Source organism: Tupaia chinensis, unplaced genomic scaffold (genome assembly GCF_000334495.1).
Source record: "Tupaia chinensis unplaced genomic scaffold, TupChi_1.0 Scaffold150006_1, whole genome shotgun sequence".
Lineage (NCBI taxonomy): Eukaryota > Metazoa > Chordata > Mammalia > Scandentia > Tupaiidae > Tupaia > Tupaia belangeri.
This window is the reverse complement of record NW_006209847.1, coordinates 1,740,242-1,757,775: the sequence shown is the minus strand read 5'-3', so window position 1 is coordinate 1,757,775 and position 17,534 is coordinate 1,740,242. Positions and strand designations below refer to the sequence as shown.

Below are 17,534 nucleotides of genomic sequence, written 5' to 3'. Positions count from 1 at the left end.
TTTAAATGTACATTATGAAATGGTGGAATTATACAAATTTATTTAAGGTGATAATTATTGTTTCACAGGTTTTTCATACAGTACATAAGGTAAAGGACATTTTCTATTTTTTAAAGAATTATCTGTTCAACTTTATTATTACTATTATTATTTTGAAAAGAATCATTTTACTTCCCAAGGCTTTCATCGCAGTCAAGTGAAGAACCAATGTCATATGGGACCAGCAGTTGGCGTAATGGCTATATCGCTGGACTCCCATGTAGTCTACTGAGGTTCACATCCTGGACCCAGGGGCTTAAAACTCACTCCGGGCATGTGTGCGAGCATGCCCAAGATCCTGAGAGGAGAATGGAGGAGAAGGGATTGCAGCGGGGCCATCCCCCCAGGGGGGTGATTTCTTGCTTTCTATCTCTCCTGTGTCTCTGTCTGTCTGGCAAGCGCACCAGCCCTATAGCAAAAACCTCTCCAAAAAAAAAAAAAGAACCAATGTCAGGGGCGGAGAAACGAAGTCTTGATTATTTGGAATGGGATACTGCTAATATTACATTAGTATTTCTCTTTACTCTCTTTATGTAAAAAAGGGAGCAAATACAGGAACTTCTGCTTGATCAGAGTCTGTCTGACCTGAGGCTATTTTTCATTTCTACTCTTCTTCCTGGCAGGGGTGTCCATTTAGGTAATTGGGGACAAGGGAGCTTCCAGCTACCATCGGAGGGATGAGAGCAAACGCTTCCAGATCAGGCTACTTGCCCATGAGCATAATTCTTGTGATCAGCTAGAACACTCTACAGTCCTCTACTAGCACAGATTCCAAATTCATTCCAAAAGCAATTCTCATTAGTACAAAGAAAGAGAGAAGGTCCCCATGGTCATCTCTAGGTTCAGCCTTATCATGTTACAATGACCGTCCAGATTGATGAAGATAATACTCTGTGAGTCACTGGTGAGCGCCCTGAGCTCCCCTGCTGCGCTGGAGAGATGCTCCATCAGGTGGTGGCATGGCAGCTCCATCTCTTCGGAGTGGTCATTCCCTCCTGCACTGCTCTTCTTGAAGACATGCGGGTTGTTCTACTTTGTCAGGCAGATCTCTTCCAGCAGCTCTTCCTCATCCAGGATCTCCAAAATCGACTCTGAAAATCTTAATGTCTATTTCTACCTCCGACAGGCTTTTGCTGTTCTGCAGTAAGACGTGCAGTTTGCTTCTACTCATGGAAGAGTACTTGGGATCCACTAAAGTGCCCAGTGACTCAGGGATGAGTGCTAGAATGCTGTTTCCCCCATATTGCAGGAGTGCTTCTACAACTCTGAACTCAAATAGTGAAGGGTAGGTAAGAAGTTGGCCCTTTCCAGCCATCTATGAAGGGAGTTCCCGGAACAATCAATGCTCTAGGTTTAAATGATGATAATCTAATATCAGAAAACACTCTGGAGTTATCAAAGCTTTCAAATACTCCATTCTCATGATAATCCTGTTGTTTCTGGTTGTGATACTTATTGAATGCTGAAATCTCAAAAATGTGGCTTGAAGGTCCAACTCTTGGTATAACTTGTTTTCTTCCTTTGAAAAGAAGTAACATTGCCCTCTTTGTCAAATTTCATCACAATGAACACGGGGCCTACACTGATTAAGGTGGCTTGAGAGACATCAGAAGTCCTAGACCTGGGCGTTTCACCTGGCGGTTACCGACAGTAGAACCAGCATAATAGCGCTGCCTGGCTGCCGCTTAGGAGGTCCGCCACCCCACCACAGGAGGGAACTGGATGAACTGGGGGTCAGGCCAGATGCCAGGGCACACAGGGGCCGCTAGGGCAGCCCTATGGCATGGGGCAGGCACCGGAGAAGGTACCTCAGGCATTCTGTGGCGCCAGATTGAGGAGGCAGTGGCATCCAGAATCCAGCCCTTCTGTCAGTGGGAGATGGCTCAGATGGCCCCTTGCAACCTGGGGCTGCAGCTGCTGTGTATTCTATTATTATTTTTTTTTAAGTGACCATAGGGAGACAGAGAGAGAGAGAGAGAGAGACAGAGAGAAAGTAAGAAAGCAAGCCACAGTTCCAGGACTTGAACTGTGGTTGACCGTACAGGAGCCCAGTGCCTTAACCACCATACCACCTGTTGGCCCTAAAGGGCACTATTTTAAAAAGTATTATAAAAAAGTTGTCCAGTCATACTATAAACAGAAAGATATAGAAATACATAGCAAATTCCATGTATGTATAGATAGATAGATAGATAGATAGATAGATAGATAGATAGATAGATAGATAGATCATAGACTTGAAGGGAGAATTGAAGGTATCAGGGCATCTCTGGAATATGGAAACTTGGTATTCATGACACTGCTCCTTCTCCAACTCTGCTTTTCTCTATGTGTAGCTTCATTCTGCCTATGGGGAAATACACCCTGCAGTTGAATTCATAATGGCCATTAAAAAAAAAAAAAAAGAGCAGTATCTCTTATGTCCTAATCATGTATGTGTACAAAATAGCTCCAACTCCAACACACAGACATGGGGGCTATGATTGTCCTTTCTCAGATTATTATGCCCACACTTGAACCAATCTCCTAAAGCTGGTTTATAGCTCATGAGTCTCCCAATTTAGGTCACATGCCTGTCCCTGAAAGCAGGAACCAGGTTCTATTAACAGAAAGAAGGAAGAAGATTCCTGAGAAAGACTTAAGTATCACAGTAACCAAAGGGAAAAGTTTATTATTATAATTTGAATAGTGACTTTGATTCTTTATTTACATTTGCTTCTCTCTGGTCCAGAAGTCTAAGTAAGTACTTACAAGCTTAGTAGTTAATGAGGGTAAGGCATGAAGGGTGTGAGCATACTGAAATCCTGGAGAGGCAAATTAATCTCAAATTGCGTTTTCAAAGTTGTGAGTCCTTTAAATACTTTTATTTATTTAAATTTATTATTTTTAATTTGAGCTCACTAGAGAGAATTGAGAAAGAGAGAGAGAGGGAGAAAGCAAGCTGCTCAGGTCTGGGATTTGAACCATGGTTGGCCATATGGGACTCCAGCATCATAACCACCATGTTACCTGCTGGCTTCAGAAATTGTGAGTACTTTAATATCTATTTAAATATTTCAGTGTTTTAGGATTTTTAATTATATTAAATGAGAGCTTATTTATTTTTTGAGAGATCTTTGCTATAGGGCACATGTGCTTGCCAGAGAGACAGAGAGATAGAAAGTGAGAAATCACGCCCTGAAGGGATGGCCACAACACAATCTCTTCTCCGTTCTTGTCTCTGGATCTTGGACATACATGCACAAGTACCCGGCGTGAGCTTTAAGCTGCCAGGTCTAGCGCTTGAATCTTGTCAACCACATGGGAGTCCAGTGATACAACTATTACGTCATCTGCTGGTCCTGAGAGTTTAAATTTTTATATTTATCAAAAATAATCATGGATTTGTAAAGATTTAGAAAATTAGTATAATAGGACTAATTTTGTTGACAATACACAAATTCTAAAATCACAGAGTAATGCTTAGAAAAAACTGCTAAATGTTCACAAATGAAAAAGCGTTAATTTTCTGATTACATGTCACCTCATATCTAGGAAGTATTTAGTAAATCTTTTAAATGTTTCTTGTTGAACTCTTAATTTCTAACTGAACTTGAGATAACATCACCAATCTTTTGTTTTGTCTTTATTACATCCTCACTAAGAGAGATAGATAACACAATATTAGCCGCGTTTCTAATAAATGTAATTCATAAATATTTTTCCCAGGACAGTAGTTGGCGTAATGACTATGTCACTGGACTCCCATGTAGTCAACTACAGTTCGAGTCCCGGACCCGATGGCTTCAACTCATGCCAGGCATGTGTGTGTGCGTGCCCATGATCCCGAGAGGAGAATGGAGGAGAAGGGATTGCAGTGTGGCTATCCCCTCTGGGAGGTGATTTCTCCCTTTCTGTCTCTCTGTCTTTTTGGTGAGCGCATGTGCCCTATAGCAAGACCCTCTCCAGAAAACAAAACAAAACAAAACAAAAAAACCTTTTCCCAATAGAACAGCATTCCTCACTCTTTTCTATGAAGTTTCTAGTCTTACCAATTTTTATTCATTATAAACTAAGGGAAGTACTTTAATGAGCCAATCCATATCCAGAAACATTTAATCAAATTTTGTGCAGGTGTTTGTGTGTGTTTGTATGTGCACTTATATGGAGAAGGGACTTAAGGCTTTTTCAGAATATCCAAGTCATCTATGAATTAAAATCATGTTTAAGGGTCATTTGAAAAGTGTGGCACCTAGATAATGTTTAATCATTGGATCTTGCTTGGCTGACCATGGTTCAAGTCCTAGCCCAGGAAGCTTGAAAAGCCCTCCTGGAGTGCATGCATGTGTGCCCCAAATCCTGACAAGATGGAGAAATGGAGGAAAAGGTTGAGTAACCATACCCCATTGGAAGGTGCTTCTCTCTCTCTTTCTTTCTGATGAGTACATAGGCATTCTAGCTACAAAAATCATGTGGGAAACAAAAATTTATTGCTTATTTGAATATATATAATATAAATAATTCAATTTTAGCACTTTTATTTTGTTTTATTTCATTGGAGACCAACTAAATGATATACTGACCATGTACTGTGAGGTGGGATCTGTTGTATTCTTTACATTACCTAATTTAATACTTGGCACCACCCTGTGAAATACTGTTTCCACATTATGACTGAGAGCACTGTAACACAGAAACATGAAGTACTTGCTGTGGCTTACATAACAGTATTTGAAACAGTCAGAATTGAAATCCATTTCTGGTTTTCTATCTCATTTTCTCACCAGGAGTCAGGCCGATAATTAATACATGTTCATTGACCTAAATTAAAATTTTGACATGAGGAATGATTGATAGCAGGATAAGAATAAAACATATTTGCCTTTCATTAATTTGTTCTCCAAAGAAATAAACCATAATATTCTTTTAATCCTCTCCCCACCATATAATTCCTTTTATATGTTAATATTTTTAAGTATGTTAAAGTCATGTTTAAGAGCTATCTCATCAGTTTTCTTACTTGGACAAAATGTCTCCAGAATGAGGTAGGATTCCTGAAAAGTGCAGAGAGCAGTTGAATCATCGTGGTCTTTGGGCACACCAATGCTACTGTACTGCAGAACCAGGTCACATTTGCCTCTTAGTCACACATACAACTTTGTTAAGATCAGGAACCCTAATTTTCATATGGGATTCTATTAAACTACATATTCATCTATACACATAGATTAAGATTTTGGATAGGGTTACATAGCTTTTTCCATATATTTCTAAGACATATTCAAAACATTAGATTCAATTCTAATGTATTCTAATCTACATGAGCTTTGAAATGCTGATCACTACAACCATGATATTAATATTTCTTTCTTTCTAAAACCAAAATAATTGGATTCATAGATTAGTCTAAATCAAGTAGAAATGCAACTTGAGAAAGGGAAAAATTATGATTATCTTCTATTACCAATATTGATAAATTAATAAGGGTTATTTAGTTAACACCTTCTCATTTTCCCTCGGAAGGCAAATCAGAGAATGATTGAATCTGTTCACCAACTTTATGACTTTCTGCTGCCGACTACCCTCCCCCACCAAAAAAAAAAGGAAGAGAGAAGAGAGATACTGTTGGGGAAAAGCTTCATTACTCTCAACCAGCAGGATATGTGCCTGGGGTTGCTGAGCTGAGAGAGCTGTGAATGAGGACATCACCTGTGACTATTTCTTTTCAATCCCTGCTGCACCCCCTGAGGCAACACAGACAATTGGGAGTGATTAGACTTTGTCACATTTGAAAGCTATGTGAGAAATTAATTAAACTGTTAGAGTTATTGCTAGAAAGCAACTGAAACAAATGGAAGATATTTTCTATATACCCTGAAAGTGAAATGCAATCATCACTTAGAAACCTATGGAAGGTTTTTTTTTTTTTTTTTTTTTTTTTTAATTCTTCTTATGCCCTGCAATAATATGGTTGGGCACTGAAACATGTTTTTCCAAGAAAATTATCACTCAGGCTTATTATAAGTGAAAGTTTATGAGTCTGACTGGAAATATCCCATATCAACTTAAGACACCATAATCTCCCAATAGCCATGGTAGGAATGGAGGTAAGATCTAAATCTGTCATGGGCTCAAGGGTTGCTCCAACCCAAGGCATGAGTGGAAGAAAAAATATGCATGGAACTAGTTTAATAATTATAGTTTGACCTAATAAACAGGTGATGGTTGTCAACAGGCAAAATTGAGGGATCTCGGGGGGAAGTTGTATCAACTTTCTAGGTGTCTGCTTTTAAGTGGGGCTAGGGCATATCATTATTATTTTTTGAAATGCATTCTGCAAAGCTGCAAGAGGATATAAGAGAAACTTAAGCTTGTGGCATAGTGAGGTAATGTCAATATTTAAAATGAGAGATTAGAAATCCACTGAAGTTAAGGATACATTTTATTAAGTATCTTTTTAATCTTCTTAATATCCTGTCTTTTAATTCTTATCTGAAAAAGTGTGCTTTGGATCTGAAAAATGAAGAGGCAAATGTTTGAGCCTTAATTTCAGGATAAATATGAGTCTTCTGATTTAAAATTAAAGAAAATACTAACCATAGAAATAGTCCACTAATGTGATCTCTCTATTTAATGCTTGTATTTTAAATCTATGTTTCATTAAATCTAGATTTGGGATGAGAAAATGTAATACCTTATAGAATTGCACATTTTGAAATTTAATGTGATCTCTCTATTTAATGCTTGTATTTTAAAATCTATGTTTCATTAAATCTAGATTTGGGATGAGAAAATGTAATACCTTATAGAATTGCACATACATACATAGTAAGTCCACATCAGTGAACCATTGTGATCAAATAGAAATAGTCCTCAGTCTATCTAATAAAATCATAGCTTTTGCCTGTGCCTTGGGTAGATGCTAAAAAGATATATTATATACCCCCTTCATCTTATTTGTAAGTGACATAAAGACAAATATTTTAATTTCAAATTAAATAAAAGAAACAAAGTATAAGGCAGGCTCAAATTTGCACATAATGGAAGAAGTAGAATTTAAATATCTAGATTCCTTCCAGTACACACAAAATTAACCTCAATTTCTCCATTTTGCTGCATAATAAAAAAACATAACAGAGAAATAATATAACATTTGAGCCTAGTCAATAACTGATAGTATATAAAAATGTTCTATTTGCTTTCTTGCCTAAGGGAACATATTTGTACTCTTTAATGATGAAGGAGAATAGTTAAAAGTGAGGCAGGCAGGTGGTGTGATGGTTAGGGGTGCTGGATTCCCACATGGCTGACCACGGTTCAAGTCCTGGACCTGGCAACTTGTTTTATCATTTTTTTTCTCTCTCTCTCTCTCTGTTCCTCTCTGGTCAAATTAAAATATATAAATGAAGTAAAATAAAATAATTCTTTTAAAAAAAGAAAGAGAATAGTTAAAAGAGACCAGGATGACCAATAAGAGAGAATATTGGTAAACTATGGGAAGTACTACATTAAAGGAACATTTCTATATCAATTAGCTATTTCACTCCAATAAGAAGTTGACCAGAAGAAATTTATAAAGGTTATATATGTAAGTTTTAGCTTTTAATTGCTTATTAAGAAGCCAAGCATTAACAAGTTAATACCAAGTTAATACCAAATATTAATTTCCTGTAGTGCCCTCCAGGTAATAATTTGTAGAATGCTCATATACTTTTTTATATAGTAAAACATCATTAAAATGATTTTCTCTTTTAATTTTTAAAGCTTCCTCCTGTAATGTAAAACTGGTAATTAAAATTTGTTTTATTCTTCAAATTTCTCCCCTTGTACTGTAAATTAGATAAGTGAAGAGCCCAGGGATAAACTTAGTCAAGAAAAAAAATTAATATCTCTAATAAGTATATAAGTATTGTATTTGATGTAAGACATACCTTATTAATAATAATGTCCAATAATTATATTTGAACCTGTATGGTAGGGAAAAAGAAAAACCAAACCCTTTTTCCTCTTATCTTCTGAAACTGAGACCTGCCAATTAGACTGGCAAAAAATAAATTAGCAAGAGAGGAAAAAAAAAGTTTATTTGTGAATGTCACTTGCATACACAAAAAGAACTCAGTGATGAATAACTCACAGGGTTGGTTAGAATTTAGAGCCTATATGTACTGTTAAAAAAATGACAAATTTGTGGGAAAATGACGACACGAGAAGGGGAGAGTGTATGGTTTCTAGAGGCAATAACTTGTAGGAAGGTGAATGTAGGGGAGAAACTAATGAAAGTTGCTATTACATCTCCTCAAAATTCATTTGTTAAATCTTAACCCCTTAGATAAAAAGTATTAGGATCTGAGGTCTTTTGGGGGTAATCAATAAGAACAGAGCCCTCCTGAGTGGGATTAGTGCCCTTCTAAAGAGGCTCATTGGAAATGTTTTGCTATGTGAAGACACAGCAAAAAGGACACTGTCTATGACCAGGAAATGGACCTTTACCAGACACTGAATCTGTGAGCACTTAGATCTTGGACTTATAAGCCTCCAGAACTGTGAGAAAATCTGCACAAGGAAACCTTAGCAATATGATCTTGTGCTCTGTCAGAGTCCTTACTGCTGTTACAATAAAATGGGTGTCTTTTAAACAGCACAGATTTATTTCTTACAGTTCTGGAGGATAATAGTATTATCAATCAAACATGATTCCTGTTCACATGAATTTAATCTTTTAGTAGGAGAGGAAGAAATTGAATATCATGATAGAACAACACATTTCAGCAGTGGGCCATTGTCCTTCCACAAAAGACAGTGGCTCTTCTTTGAGTGTTCACAGTACAAAATCAGGAAAAAAGGGGATGCATAAGGGAAGTGTTTTAAATTCAACAATGCTCTACGACGGAACCACAGGGTCACAGTTTATTTGGGATACACAGATAACAATCATGGTAAGTGGTAATGCAGAAATATGATGAAGGGTTATGTATTTTCAGGAAAGAAGAGAAATGTTGCAACTTTGAAGTCTGGAGTGTTTTTTGGTAGAATGAAGAAGAATGTTGTGAGGGAAAAAAAATTGCATAATCTTGGTAGGTGAGAATGTTTTACCAGTTCTTGAAACATGTATTTTATTTCATCATGCAAAATTGAAGGCAATGACACTCGAAACAGGGGAAAAAGAATGAGCAAAGGAGAATTTTTCATGAATGTGATGTATACCTATAAAAGAATTCATTATGGTTTGACTGGAAAAAGAAATGATTCAATGGATAAATCAGAGTAGGGAGAGTTGCTTTGAGAAAGTCTGAAGAAATGAAAGTTTTTAATGCAGTATTCAGAGTTTGAGTGACATACTGATGGGATTATGGACGTGTGCTGCCCCAGTTTGCCTTCAAGGAGGAATCTGGTTTCTCGCATCTGGCAGTGCTATCAAAGGATGTGCAAAAATGAGTGCATGTCCATGTGACCTACAAATACTATTACATTGCATTATCTGGTATTGGGTCATTGGGAAAGTCATGACATATTATTCTGTGCATCATGACTTTCCTGATGATCTAATAGTAGCCAGAATGTTATACTGATCCTTACAAAGCTCACCTAAGATGCCATCCTGGGGATTATATGCCTGCATGGTCCTGGTGATATGCTCCAGGATATAGTAAAGTAGTGATTTAATACTATTGTGTCTTAAGTAATCATAGTATTTGGATCTGGAAAATAAGACTATAGGTAGGGTATATACAACATTAAGTCATTTTGCTATTTCCAGTGATCCACATATGGAACTTATTTCTTCTATCCTTAAGACTTCAGTCTCTGATGAATTAGTTGTTGTGTTTCCTAGGAGAAGAGTACTTCCTCCTCTGGACATATTAACATTTTCACTTAAATTGAAGCTATGACAGCTGCATGGTCATTTGTGGCATAATATGTTAATAAATCAGCAGCCAAAGAAAGTAGTTACTATGCTAAAAGAGGAAAATTAACTCTGATTATTGTCAGGAACTAGACGCATTGCTAAAAAATGGGAAGGAGTTTGTCTGGAATGTGAAGATTTCTTGAAGCATCTTTTGGAGCTTCCATGCCTGAGACAAATAAATGGAAAATTTCATTTCTGAAAAAAGCAAGACAACAAAATGTTTGATTTCCTCAGGATAAAAATCTGAATCATCCTACCCAGAATATGGTGACTTAGAGGATTTCTCAGCAATGAGACTCTGGTAAGAAAAGGAATCAAAGTTTCAGAGCTCTCAGAAAAAAAGATCTCAATCATTTAATTGAACTAATACCTAGACCAGCTGCCATGCTGGCTAGACAAGGGTAAATGCAATTTAGAATGGGTGGTGGAGGATGGAGACAGTGAACATTATTTCCTGCTTCAGGGAATTTTGTTGTAGTGAGTATCTCAGTCTGTTTCATTAATGCTCATCATTGCATCTTATCAAAAGATTGACTAGCCAACATTTTGAATAGTAATTAATACAGTATAGTTCATGTGAATTATGAGTATTTGTGAGTGGTTGAGGTGGTTTGGAGCAGATGCTTTTGTTGGCCTGCTAGACATCTCCTAATTTCAGTGCAATGGTGATTGACACTTCTGGGCATGACAGCACTCCTCCTTGAGTGAAGCATCTCACTCCATTTCTGTCTCATAGTTCTCGTTGAAAATGGAAAAGCCCACTCTGTCCCCAAGGTGAGCAGTGCAGGACTGTCAGTATCACAGAGGTCAGGATCAGATGCATGAATGACCTAGTTGTCTTCTGTGCGAACACTGTTCAGAGGCATTCTACATATTTATTGGAGGACTAGGTTGACTTAAGCCCATTACTCACAACCATAATTTTAGTAACTCATCATTCATTAGCTTTTTCTACTTTCTGTTATATTTTCTCTAATTTACTTATTTCAGCTTTCTGTAATGAATTCTCAAATAAAATAGTTGTAACTAAATTTGTATCTGAGATTCTGTTTATGGGAGAACTCAAAGTGTACAATATGATGTAACCTTGGAAAACAAGGGTATGTTTCTATGAGGAGTGCATATAAGAACTGACTCAGGGGAACCAGCAGTTAGCGTAATGGCTATGTCGCTGGACTCCCACGTAGTCGACTGCGGTTCGCGTCCCGGACCCGGTGGCTTAAAACTCACACTGGGCGTGTATGCGTGCGTGCCCAAGATCCCGAGAGGAGAATGGAGAAGGGATTGCGACGTGACCATCCCCCCTGGGGGGTGATTTCTCGCTTTCTGTCTCTTGGTCTCTCTCTCTCTCTGGCGAGAACATACGCCCTATAGCGAAAATCTCTCTCAAAAAAAAAAAAAAAAAGAACTGACTCAGGTGACTAGCAAATCAAACAGGACAAAAATATAGCTAAGTAGAATTACTAAACAACAATAAAAAAAGTTTTACATTATATAAGCTAGATAGCCAGGATGAATTTTAGTGTTGGGGAAAAGTCCATCTGTTATTTGTGTTAAGATGCTTATTATTAGACATCCTACATTGCTGTACTTCGTTTGCCAAATTAAAATGAATAGAGCAAAACAGCTGTATGAGTCTCTTATCTCTTCAGGGCTTTTAAAATGCAATGCTTACTACTTGTTTTTCTAGTTATAAAGTAATATATATTCATTATTGAAAATTTGGATATTAAACATATATAAAATATTAACTGTAAGCCTACCATATAAATTTTGTTCATATAAATCTATGACTATAGTTAAGCTGTGTGATTATAACTTAAAAAACCTAAACTTCAGACTCATTGTGAATGTGAAGCTCAAATAAACTGATATCTGCTCTTTTACTCATTGTCCAATGACTCCACCCAAACAACCTCATCAGAGGCTCGACATGAATACTTTGGCCTACAAATACACCATGGTTTAAAAACTTACTCTTAGAAAACCAGAATTTTATATTTAGTTTTGTTTGTTAATTATTACTTTGTTTATTTGTTTGTTTGTTTTGGAGAGGTTTTTGCTATAGGGCGTGTGTGCTCGCCAGAAAGACAGAGACAGAGAGACAGAAAGTGAGAACTCACGCCCCCAGAGAGGGTGGCCATGCTGCAATTTGTTCTCCTCTGTTCTCCTCTCAGGATCTTGGGCACGCATGCACACGAGCCTGGCATGAGTTTAAGCCGCCAGGCCCAGGACTCGAACCACGGTCAACTACATGGGAGTTCAGCAACATAGTCATTACACCAACTGCTGGCCCCTCGTTAATTATGATTATGTGATCAAATTTATGATAACACTCATGGGTGAAGTTAAGAACATTTTTTGTTCTTAATACTATTGCCTGGTTGCTTTTTTATAAGGTTAGTAATCATTCTTTAGTTAGCAATTAATTAACTTCCTACCTTCACAAGTACTAGGTTTTTCTGTTTATATTTCTTATATAGTGCTAGGTCTGGATTATAAGGGAAGCCATACTAAGAGGATACTGCATATGGATGACTGTAATAGTGCATTACTGTGCCTTAACAGGCATCTCATGGTCAAGAATGAATTTAAACACACTACTGTCTAAACCTGAACTAAACAATAGGGCATACATCCAATTAGCAATTACTGCCATTTTTATGTTCACATTTTTGGTTTTACAACATAAAAATGTATTAAAAAATGTTACCCTTAGGGACATAATATTTTAATAAGAATTGAAACTTTAACTTAAAGAAATCATCCTCAATGCTGTTTAGCCCTCTGAGTTAAACCCAGCCCTCCCTCATGAGTAATGCTGTCCTCATTATTTTTTTTTTCTTGCCAGATGGCTTGCTAATTTAGAATCCCTAAAGTGATAGGTGTTTTATTATAGAAAACCCACTTGGCTGGGGAAAGTAAGACTGCAGCCTTTCACACCTTCACTTATGTAGTTAATGAGATCATATCAACTTTATGAAACTCATTTCCCTTACCCAAACTCACAGAATTGGATTCAGGGAGGAAAAACATGGATTTCAAATTCCAGGAATATTTTGATGAAGTCTATCCCGAAAAACTTATGAGAAAAAAAGTAATGTCCTTTTTCATTAATGCTGCAAGTATTAAGTCTTTGTTAATTTACTACTAGTTTATTGCTGGAGATCCTTTTTTTTCCTTGTTTTTTTTTTTTGTTTTTTTGGAGAGGTTTTTGCTATAGGGCATGTGCGCTTACCAGAAAGACAGAGGGAGACAGAAAGTGAGAAATCATCCTCCATGAGGAAGGCCACACCACAATCCTGTCTCCTCCATTCTCCTGTCAGGATCCTGGGCACGCACACGCACACGTTCGGCGTGAGTTTAAGCCACCGGATCAGGGACTCGAACTGAGATCGAATACAGGGGAGTCCAGCGTCATAGTCATCACGCTAACTGCTGGTCCCTTGCCAGAGATTCTTAATTGGCTTTCTGCTTTTAATTTCTTGCTTCTTCCACACTTTATATCATCATCATAATAAAACCCTCCCAAATGCCTCTAATATTATCCAATTGATGTTTGTTTACCATCTAACTTTACTGGTCTGCCATTCAAGTCTATACAAGTCATTCACCCTTAATAACTTTCTCATATTCTTCCACACAAATCTTGCACTTCTGCCAAGGTGATTCTAGTCAACGCTCAGTCATGTTATTTCTAATCATTTTGCTTTTGTGTTTATATTTCTGTTCCTGATTTACAATAGCTATTTTTATTTTACTTATCAACCAAAAACCCAGTTTGAGAGCCATCTCTCCTTTCAAGTCACCCTTAACTCTTCTAGGAGTTATCTATGCTTCTGAATTCTTACAGGACTTGTTTGTTTGTATCATTTCGGGACAACTCACATACTGTCTTCAACTGCAGTTAATTGCATTTATGTGATTAGTGCAGATTATGAGTCATGCAGATGCAAGAAACATGGTTTATGCATTGTTTACATTATGTACTGCACTTAGCAGAGGACTTCACAGGAAGTAGGTGAAAAATGAACATTTATTAATTATAAGTCTGAATATTTTTTCTAGGTAATGCTGATGAATATTAAAGAACTTGTAATAATACAGTGAATTGCTTTCCAAGAAAGACTCTAATAAAAACTGAGTAATGCACTTTCTTGTGGGTACTGCTAGCTAAGGTGCATAAACTAGAATTTTTAAATATAGACCTAATTCAGGTACATGGATAACTTCTAAATAAGGCGTTATAATACACACTTAGAAAAACTGAGAGCAAGTTATTATATATAAGTAAGATGCTATAATAAAACATTATATGCAATTGTGTAACTCAGCAGTTACAGGTAGAGAAGGCCATGTTTAAGAAAATAATGCAATTCTATTTTAATGGATTTTTAGCAATAATTTAGAATACCTGTGTCTCTTCTAATACATTTTGATATAAGTTTAAGCCTAGCTAAATGCTAATAATAAATTTAAATACAAAGGGGCTTGTATCTGTTTTCTATACTATTTAAATCTTTACCTAAAATCGTGTAAAATATTAAATATGCATTCTTACTGAAATACCAGAGTGTAAATATACGTGCACTATTCCTCCTGTGAACTTTGAAATACACTGCTTCCTTGGTGGGAACTTAGAAAACTAACGTGGGTCAAATATCCATTTATCAACAAATATTTATCCTGCTAATACTGTTCAAGGCAATATTTCAAGTGGCAAAGTACTTCAGATGTAAACAGACAGCATTTCTGGCAATATAGAGGATATATTGGAATTGAGTAAGAGACTAAAAAAAGGCAAAAAAAAACTCCCAAAAAAGCATCATTATAAATTAAGCAAATTATATGTAACAATATGACAATTACTTAAGAAAAAGCAGTAGCTATAAGGTGACCAATAGTTTCGGAGGAGTATAGGTTATACAATTTCTAATTTTAAGTCTTACTGTTTTTCTGTACTGGTTCAGATTGAAATAAAAAGTAGTACAATTATGCTATGTTATTTTAGGTTGTGCAACATAGTCAAAGAACAGTAATGAATAAGCAATGTAAAACAAATTACCAATATGTTCTTGCTGATTTAAACATTATTCGTTAAATATTTATGAACTTTGAACTAGGACTATTGTAAGCATTTGAACTAGCACTAATGTAAGCCTTTAGGACAGAATGATAATAAAAAGAAAATTTGTCCTTGGATCTTATGGGCAGGAAAAAAAATGAAAATAAATAAGTAAGCAATAAAACATTATAGGAACAGTAACGTTTTTCCTTGAGGCAGATTTTATGTTTATATGATAGAGACTAATTGGATGGTTACCTAATATTGGTTGGTTAGAGATGGCTCCTCCCAGTGAGCAAAAAAGAATCATAGCATAGGACTAGGTCATAGAGTTAAACAGAGTCAGAAGCCAGAGTCTAGCAAAAAGAGGAATGAGGCAATTATATTTCTGTTTTAAAAATGCTACTTAGTCTTGTTTCATTTTTTAGTGGCTAAGTTTCCAGCTTTTCCCCCTTTGATATGATGTTAGCAATGGGCTTGTCAAATATGGCTTTTATTACAATGAGAAATGTCCCTTCTATACCTTTTTTCCTTAGAGTCTTAATCATTAAGAAATGTTGATTTTATCAATGCTTTTTCTGCATCAATTGATATGATGATTTGGTTTTTAACTTTTCTTCTGTTAATGGGTGTTGAAGATTTTTGTATCCGCATTCATTAGGAATTTTTGACTGTAGTGTTTTTGTTGTTATGATCTTGTCTGATTTGTTATCAAGATGATGAAGTCTTCATAGAATGAGTTAGGAGGATTCCTTCATTTTGGATGTTCAGAAAGAGTTTGAGGAGAATTGATATTAACATTTCCTTTAAAGTTTGTAGAATTCTGAAGTAAAGTTATAGGAATTTCCTTACTGGGAAACTATTTATTACTGATTCTATTTTATTGCTTATTATTGGTTTATTTAGGCGTCCTATTTCTTTCTAATTCAATCAGGTAAGCTGTATGTGTCTAGAATTTTTTTTTATCTCATCTAGATTTTCTAGCTCATTGGCATATAATCACTTGGAGAAGTCTCTTACAATTTTTTTGTATTTCCAATATATCCATTGCAGTATTACGAGCCTTGTTGCTGATTTTATTTTTCTTGTCCCTTTCTCTGTTTTTTTCTTGGTAAGTCTGGCTAATGGTTGAAAATTTTTTTTATCTAGTCAAAAAAAAAAAAAAAGAAAAGAAAAAGACTTCATAGTGGTCAAGGCACTGGGTACCCACTTGGCTGATGAAGTTTCAAGTCTAGACTCAGAGGCTTGAACCATGCCAAACACGTGTGCATGCATGCCCAAAATTTCAGGAGAAGAATGGGGGAGAACAAATTGTGGTATGGCCATCCTTCCTGTAGGGTAATTTCTCATTTTATGTTTCTCTGGTGAGTGCATGAAAACCTATAGCAAAAAGTCCCTCAAAAAATAAATAAATAAATAAATAAGGGCTGGCAGGTGGCATGGTGGTTAAGGTTCTGGACTCCCAAAAGGACTTGGCAGCTTGCTTTCTCACTTTCTCTCTCTCTCTGCGTCTTTCTCTGGTCAAATAATAATAATAACAACAATAATAATAATAATGAATAAAATAATTATTTTAAAAAATGAAAACCAAAACACCCAGCTTTTTGTTTTGTTAATATTGTATGCAGTTTTTTAATTCTCTATTTTATTTATTTAAACTCTAATCTTTATTTTCTTAAGGTTTTGTTTTCTTTTTTTAATGTAGTGCTTGAAGTCCTAGTCAACAGTCAGAAAAGAGAGTAAAATAAAAGACATTCAAATAGAAAAGGAATGGGACCAGCAGTTGATTAATTAATTAAAAATTTTAAAAAGAAATGAGTAAACCTAAATGCACAAAAACTGAAGAATATATTGAAAAACTGTGGCACATATGCACTATAGAATATTATCCAGCAATAAAAAAAAATCCTGTCATTTGATTCAAAGTGAATGAATATAGATTTAAATGTAAGCAAAGTAAGCCAGATTATGAAAGAGAAACACTGTATATTCCCCCTCAATATATGCCATATGACTGCACTCTATGGTAGAAAGTGAAAGATTCAAAGTCATAATAATGAAGAGAACAAGTGGAAATATCAGAAACGGTAAGGGAGAGGAGTAGATAGTAGAGGGTGGGTGGAGGAGACTCAAGGAAGACACTCTTAACAGATATATTGTAAAATTCTCTATTGAATATTATGTATATGGTAATATCTTTTATTTAATTGCCACATTCTGTGTGTATACCTTGAAAAACATATTGTGTACTATAAAGATGTAAAATGATTGAATGTAAAAAATAAATCATAAAATAAAAAAAAGGAAAACCTAAAAATACTGCTTTGACTGCTATGCAAAGAATAGATCATTAAGAATATAGAAGGCCATTACATGGGGACCAGCAGTTAGCTTAATGGCTATGTCGCTGGACTCCCATGTGGTCGACCGCAGTTCATGTCCCGGACCCGGTGGCTTAAAACCCACTCTGGGTGTGTGTGCTTGCGTGCCCAAGATCCCGAGAGGAGAATGGGGGAGAAGGGATTGCGGCATGGCTATCCCCCC

At 36.1% G+C, this 17,534-nt stretch overlaps 2 pseudogenes; one reads left to right on the top strand and one right to left on the bottom strand.

Moving 5' to 3' along the window:
- Positions 1-515: 515 nt before the first annotated feature.
- LOC102478049 (magnesium transporter MRS2 homolog, mitochondrial-like) lies at positions 516-4,775 on the bottom strand (annotated as a pseudogene).
- A 4,119-nt stretch (positions 4,776-8,894) lies between these two features.
- The window catches only part of LOC102477614 (ataxin-2-like), a 63,412-nt pseudogene continuing 54,772 nt past the window's right edge, over positions 8,895-17,534 (top strand).